Source organism: Lycium ferocissimum, chromosome 3 (genome assembly GCF_029784015.1).
Source record: "Lycium ferocissimum isolate CSIRO_LF1 chromosome 3, AGI_CSIRO_Lferr_CH_V1, whole genome shotgun sequence".
Classification (NCBI taxonomy): Eukaryota; Viridiplantae; Streptophyta; class Magnoliopsida; order Solanales; family Solanaceae; genus Lycium; species Lycium ferocissimum.
Genome location: NC_081344.1, coordinates 42,543,351 through 42,550,115, shown reverse-complemented (window position 1 = coordinate 42,550,115; position 6,765 = coordinate 42,543,351). Strand labels below are relative to the sequence as shown.

General features: G+C 36.4%; 1 long non-coding RNA gene across 1 annotated transcript; it reads right to left on the bottom strand.

Annotated features, from left to right (window-relative positions):
- Window positions 1-3,428: 3,428 nt before the first annotated feature.
- LOC132050235 (uncharacterized) lies at window positions 3,429-5,035 on the bottom strand. The gene is made up of 2 exons (XR_009413292.1): window positions 4,995-5,035; window positions 3,429-4,888 (listed from the first exon to the last, which is right to left on the bottom strand). It is a non-coding gene; the product is annotated as an uncharacterized LOC132050235 (long non-coding RNA).
- Between the last annotated feature and the right edge of the window lie 1,730 nt (window positions 5,036-6,765).

Here is a 6,765-nt window from a genome sequence, read left to right as displayed (position 1 = left end):
CCCGCACCGCCCCCGGGGGGTTGGGACGGCGGCCCCCGGGCACCGACACCAAAAATTCCCAAATTTTCTAATTTTTCCTAATTTTTGGGTTTTTCCCCGGGATCCGTCTAATCCGCCCATAAACCCAATAGAAAAATTTTCGACGAACGCACTCGTGGTCTCAAAATTTCCAACGGAGGTCTCGTTGAACGAGTCAACCACCGGTGCATACTTTCCATTTCCCACCCAAAGTCTCAAAATGCACCAAAATGCATTGGCATCTGAACCAATCATACATACAAGTTCTAAAAAATTATCCGGACCTGTCGGTGTTGACGAAACTTCGAAAAAGGTCCATTGCCCAAAAGTCAACCTTGGGTCAAAATGAGTTAATAAACGCTTAGAAGTGGCGAAAGTGCCAAAAGGACTATAACGACCAAATGGGTCGTTACATAGAGAATCATTGCTCTAACCTAGGGTTTTCAAGAAAACCCATCACAAGGATTCAAGATTAAAGCTTTTGGATTTCTCATTCAAGTTCAGACCTTTTATATAAGTTTTAGAGCGATTAAGGTATGTAGGATTTCTATCTATGTTTGGGAACATCATTATTCTTGCCCACGCCACGTTCGTCCATGATTATACGAAAGTTTACCAAAACTAGGGTTCTAGACATGTTTAAGATAACCCTAAGCTCATATACCATGATATACCATGTTTGTATTGATAATTCGTTATTGTATTCTTGATATTCCATTTTGGTTATTGAGAATCTGTCCGTAATCCATGAAAACCCATACTCTGCATTCCGTGGGTTCTTACATGTAAGCTATGAACTATTATGCTTATTTTCATGAAAATCCTACATGTCTCGTTGTTGTTATGCAAGTTATATTATGTATCTATGTTCATGTTAAACTATAATTATAAACCTTGTTACAAGTCATGTTCATGAAATTCATGGGCTTCTAAGCCAACTATATCCATGTTCATGTTTTGGGAGTAGTACAGATTATCGAGAAGGCTCAAACAGCCTGAAACTACGTTTTCCAGCACAGGATAAGATAACTCCGCCTAGTTAGGACGATACCTTCATGTTTACCCATTGCGGGTTATTGGATCCATTCATGTTCATGTTCATGTTCATGTCTTGTACCCCGATAAGGTACCGGATGGCTTAGTTGGTCGGGCAGATATCAGGCGCTACGTACTCACATGGTGGTTATATGTCAGTTGTACTAAGGCTCTCCCACTTAAAATGTTTTACTCATGTTATATATATACTCATGTCAGATATGCTCATTTTCATGCTCAGCTTTTAGTTTCAGTTCTATTATTTCATGTGCCATGCTTTATTTCATTCAGTTGCTTTACATACCAATACAATTCAAGTGCACTGCTTTCATGATGCATATTTACAGGACGACGGATCAGCACGTTAGGAATTGCTCATATTAGCTTTTGTTGAGCCCCATTCTATTCGGGGTGTTATCTTTATTTATGTTTAATTCGGTCACAAATCAAGTGTCATGGTGGGCCCTTGTCCCCAGAAACGCTTAGTTAACCCATTCATGTCGAGGTTTCCATAGACTAGCTCGCTATGTTGGCTTAAATATGCTTAGTCGCATAGCCATTAAGCTGGCTCGCATTTATCACGTTGTCTCGTACTCATATCCGCATCATATTTTTAACCCAGATCTTCATTACCAATATGAGATTTCATGCTTACTCGCATCATCCGTGTTTCAGGCTTATATTCGCAGATCAGCTCATGCTCCACGTTGATTCAAAGAAGCTACGTGGCTTTGTGGCCACATGCAACAAGGTACGAGAGTGTCGTGTTACGTCCGGGTGCTACGGTTCGTGGCGTGACAAAACTTGGTATCAGAGCCCAGGTTCAAGTGTCTTAGGGAGTCTATGAAACTGTTTCCAGTGGAGCCCCTCTTATGTGTGTGGAGCTCACGCATATAAACAGTGGACCACCAAGACATATAGGATTGTCTTACTTCTTTCATACTCTAGATTGTGCATTTAGAGCTATGCTTTCAGAAATTCTTCTAACTCGTGTGTATAACGTATTTCAAACAATGCCTGCAAAAAGAAAGTATACCAAGATAGGCTACGAAGCGCTGACAGCCGAGGGATACCACCGACGTTACTCCCGAAGGGAATCCGCAACTCGAGAGGGTTCAGACGATTTCCCGCACCCCTAGCTACATGCAGGCTGCGGAGATGTCCGTCCCAGTTACTTCTATAGCCTGCTGGTACTGACATGGATGTTAGGGGAGTTATTCAGCTGCTCACCCAGATTGTTGCTAATCAAGCACAACGTCAGGAAATGTCTCCTAGCGTAGGTGCTAGTGAAGGGCAGAACAGTTCTAGGACTAAGTAGTTTCTGAACATGAAGCCTCCAGTGTTCACAGGGTCTATTAAGGAAGAAGATCCCCAGAACTTTATCAACCGGCTTGAGAAAGTCTTTCATGTTATACATACTCTACGGGAACCCGAGAGCACCAAAGTTAGAGCTTATCGGTTACGATGTTGCTCATATTTGGTATGAGATGTTGAACCGGTCCGCTTGGGAAGATGAATCTCCAGCAACTTAGGATGAGTTTGTAGATGCTTTCATTGAGCAGTTCCAGCCGATTGAGGTCAGAGAGGCGAAAGCCTGCGAATATGAGAGACTTAGGTAGAATAGTATAGGTGTGAATGAGTATTATCTCAAATTTGTTTCCTTGTCTAAATTTTCTCAGTATATGCTTCTTGACATGAGGGCCATAGTTAGGAGATTTGTGATGGGCCTTATACCCTACTTGTATGGTGATGCCAATATTGCTGCTCAGAATGGGACAATGGCTATCACCAAGATGGTTGTCTTGGTTCAGGGTCTAAACGACCGAATGAAAGAGGAGGAGGCACTTCAGAAAGAGTAGGACAGGGAATTTAATAAAAGAGCTAAGTCTACAGGGCAACTTCAGTAATGGGAGAGGTGGAGGCAGGAAATTCTTCAAGAACAGATCATCAAGACCCGCTCCATTTGCAGCCACACTACACCAAAAGATTCTTTTAGTGGCAATAAATTTTCCTTTTAGCGGTAGTATTTATTGCCACAAAAACATTTACCGGCAATTGATTAAATGCCATTGGATCCAGTGTCGCTAAAGCCTTTAGTGGCACTTATGTCGAGGGCTGGTAAAGACCCATATTATTGCTTCGCTAAAAATAATTATTTTTAGCGGCATTTATTCAACAAGTAATTACTATTGTCAATAAAGCTACCTTAAATGATATCAAACACATTTGCGGCTTTTATTGTCACGCAAAATGCAATAATTACCCGAGAAAGAGCATGTTTTAGTGTACTATTATACTCGCTAAAACAGACCATGCATTCACCTTAATCGACACATTTAACTAATTACTCTTTTATAGCATTAAAAATAAAAAAATCACAAGAAAAATTAACTCGAATATAGTAATAGAAGGTCAAAACAACGTCATTCACTTAAAACAAGAACATCAAGCTCAATACATCAACTTTCTTGTCTTCTTGAGTTAAAAAAAAAGTACTGAATTATCAAAATAATAAGAATGTGTTCAAGTTACCCCCAAGAAAAAATAAGAATGCATGGAAACACAAGAAATTGAGCCATTATTTCTTTTCCTAGAGAAACTATGGCATCTTAAATCACGACTATATGCAGTATCCAGAGAATCTTTAGTAGATCCAACTATACCTAAAATAAAGGAGAAATATAAGTCAGTTATGGCAGTCAAAATACAAATTTACTAAAGCAAATAGCATGAACTTAACGTAGCCAGCAATGCCTTCACTCACTTTAATATTTCCCAGAAAGGAAAGAAGAAAAATAAGACAGGGAAAGCAGCAAACGAAAAATTACTCTGAATACAACAGAGGGCTCAAAACAAGTCTTTTAATTTCTCTCAGGAAAAGTGGCAGTTACTGAAATGGTGTTCAAGATCTCTGCATGCTCAAACATCTACTCAACTTATTAGGCTTTATTTTTTATCTTCCCTTCAAATGGTAAATTTCATTTATTGGTAGATGAAAGGTTTGGTTTTTGTGTAATCCTAGTTAATTGTTTCAGTTGGACATACAAAAATGGGGTAAGTAGCACAAGCAAACGTATAGCTTAGTCATTAGAGACAGTGAACCATAGACCCAACTTTGTCACCTCAACAGGTTATTTGCTATAACAAAAAGGTTTTCAACCACTAAAAAAACATATATGTTAATAATTCAAATTGATAGTTATGTGCACATAACAATCAGTCCTTTCAATACTGTTCGGGTAATCAAGGGAAGTTCCCAGTCCAAATTGTCTACTCTTAAGAGATAAGCTTAAGAGTTTTATCACTGGGACCAATCTCTCATACTTGCAAATTACAATTGTTTACCATCAGAATAAACGTAATTATGAGATGACACCAAGATCGTCATGCAGAACTTAAGTGTTAAAATTATCTTAGTATAATTTTCTCTTTCCAGCAACCATGCCTGCAAATAGATAACAAAGCATTTTATATGTGAAAAAATTATGGCAGCTTTTACAGCAACTGCCATACTAGTTATTCCTCTCTGAAAAATAAGGATTAGAAAGTACACACGATTTGATATCCCTCTGTTTCATACTAGTTATTAAATTTTTTTATAGCAACTTTTTTCTTTATAATATGACTATACCAGTCATAGTGATTAAATTTTGATTCCAACATAAAGCAATCTTGAAAAAAATGCATAGGAGAAAGAAGACGGAATATTGCAGAACATTAACAGTAAAATGGGAAAAAAGGAAGAGGCTAACAACGCTAACACTACATGATAATTGTCTCTCAAACCATAACTAGATGGGGACTATATCTAAACCTGTGGAAGATGGAATGGAACCTGAAGATGAATAAACAGATAATATTCACAACCATAAACTGATTTAAAAATCTGAAAAGTTCAAATACAGTAATATAAATTCAATAAATAGAAATATAGTACTCACTTTTTGTAATTGCTGACGACAGCTGATTCACAGTTAAAAAGATTCACAGTTAAAAAGTACATATTGATGTGCTTGCACCCATGTTTTATGATCCAGCTTAAATACTTCTACGAAGCCATCTGATTTCCCAACAGTAGGGAAAAGACATCCCTCTATTCACAATATATGCTTCTGCTATTGAACCTTCTGGGCATGAAAGATTGCGAACATATGATTTTAATGTACGCAAGTACCTGTTGCATAAAATTATTCCATCAGTCTAATATTTTATTAATTAAAAATTTAAAATGTATGATAAAAATTTATTATGATTCAAATACAAACACTAGCTTTGGTTGAATCATAAAATCCAATTGTATTATATAACTAAAAGAACTAGAAAATCAATTTATAGCAACAACTAAACCTGGTTGACTTTAGTTACCTTTTATAGAAAATCAATCATCGTTCATATTGGAGTTTTTGTCAATTTGACAAGTAAGCCATACGGTAGTAGGAAACTCAAAATGCAAAATTGCAAAATTGAATTATTCTGATGTGTAATCAGACTAATAATCTTATTAATATGTTGATATGAGGTTCGATATGACCTCCTAATAACAAGTTTTGCCTGATCAACTACCGAAGTAATTTCCACTCATTCCGGTGCATAATCTAAGTATTTAAACACTTATTTGAGTTCATAATGTCATTTTGGTATATAGTTCACAGGTCCTATTGGATACATGAGAGAAACTCAAACTAGCATTCTAGATCTCCTAATCGTCTTCAAATACACCTAATACTCAAAAATTTTTGAAATTGCCTAATCGTCTTCCAATACAGAATGATTCACCTTCTTACCTAAAAATTCGGATGCCCGAGCCCAGCTACTGATGGTGAATAGTAAAGGGAAAGTTCTGCAATTTTACAAAGGAAAATTTATATAAGAGTTTGTAAAAAAATTATGCGAAATCATATAAATATAGATCGTATCGAGCTAAATTGAGAGAGTTATATGTACAGAGAACGCGAGCAAGAGAGGAACAGAGAGCATCGACATCAATTCCTGTAAAATAATCAACTGAGTCACCTAAACTAGCAATCAAAGACTAATTTTCTCAACCTCCTGCAAAAAAACATCAATTCCAGCAAAATGACAAATTAAGTCGCATAAATCAGCAATCAAAGCCTATTTTCTCAACTTAGTGTCAAAAATCATACAAAAACTAATCACTTCTGGAAAATACTAAAATGATAAATTGAATCACATAAAGTAGTAATCAAAGCCCTATCTTCTCAACTTACTGCCAAAAATCAAACAAAAACTCATCAATTCTAGTAAAACAATCAAACGAGTCACATAAAGCAGCAATCATAGCCTTAATTTCTCAACTTACTGCCAAGAATCAAGCAAAAACTCATCAATTCTAGTAAAACAATCAAATGAGTCACATAAAGCAGCAATCAAAGCACTAATTTCTCAACTTACCGCCAAAGATCAAACAAAACCTCATCAATTCTAGTAAAACAATCAAATGAGTCATATAAACCAGCAATCAAAGCCCTAATTTCTCAACTTACCATAAAAAATCACATAATTAATTGTATATTATATTTGCATGGCTCAATTCCAGTAAAACGATCAAATGAATCACATAATCACCAAACAACACATTGCAAATCAAACTTTTAAAGTATCAGATCTGGTAAATTCACAATCGTCAAAGCTAACTGATGAAACTAAATTCAAACAAAAATTCGAATATACGCTTCGTATAAGTACATATTT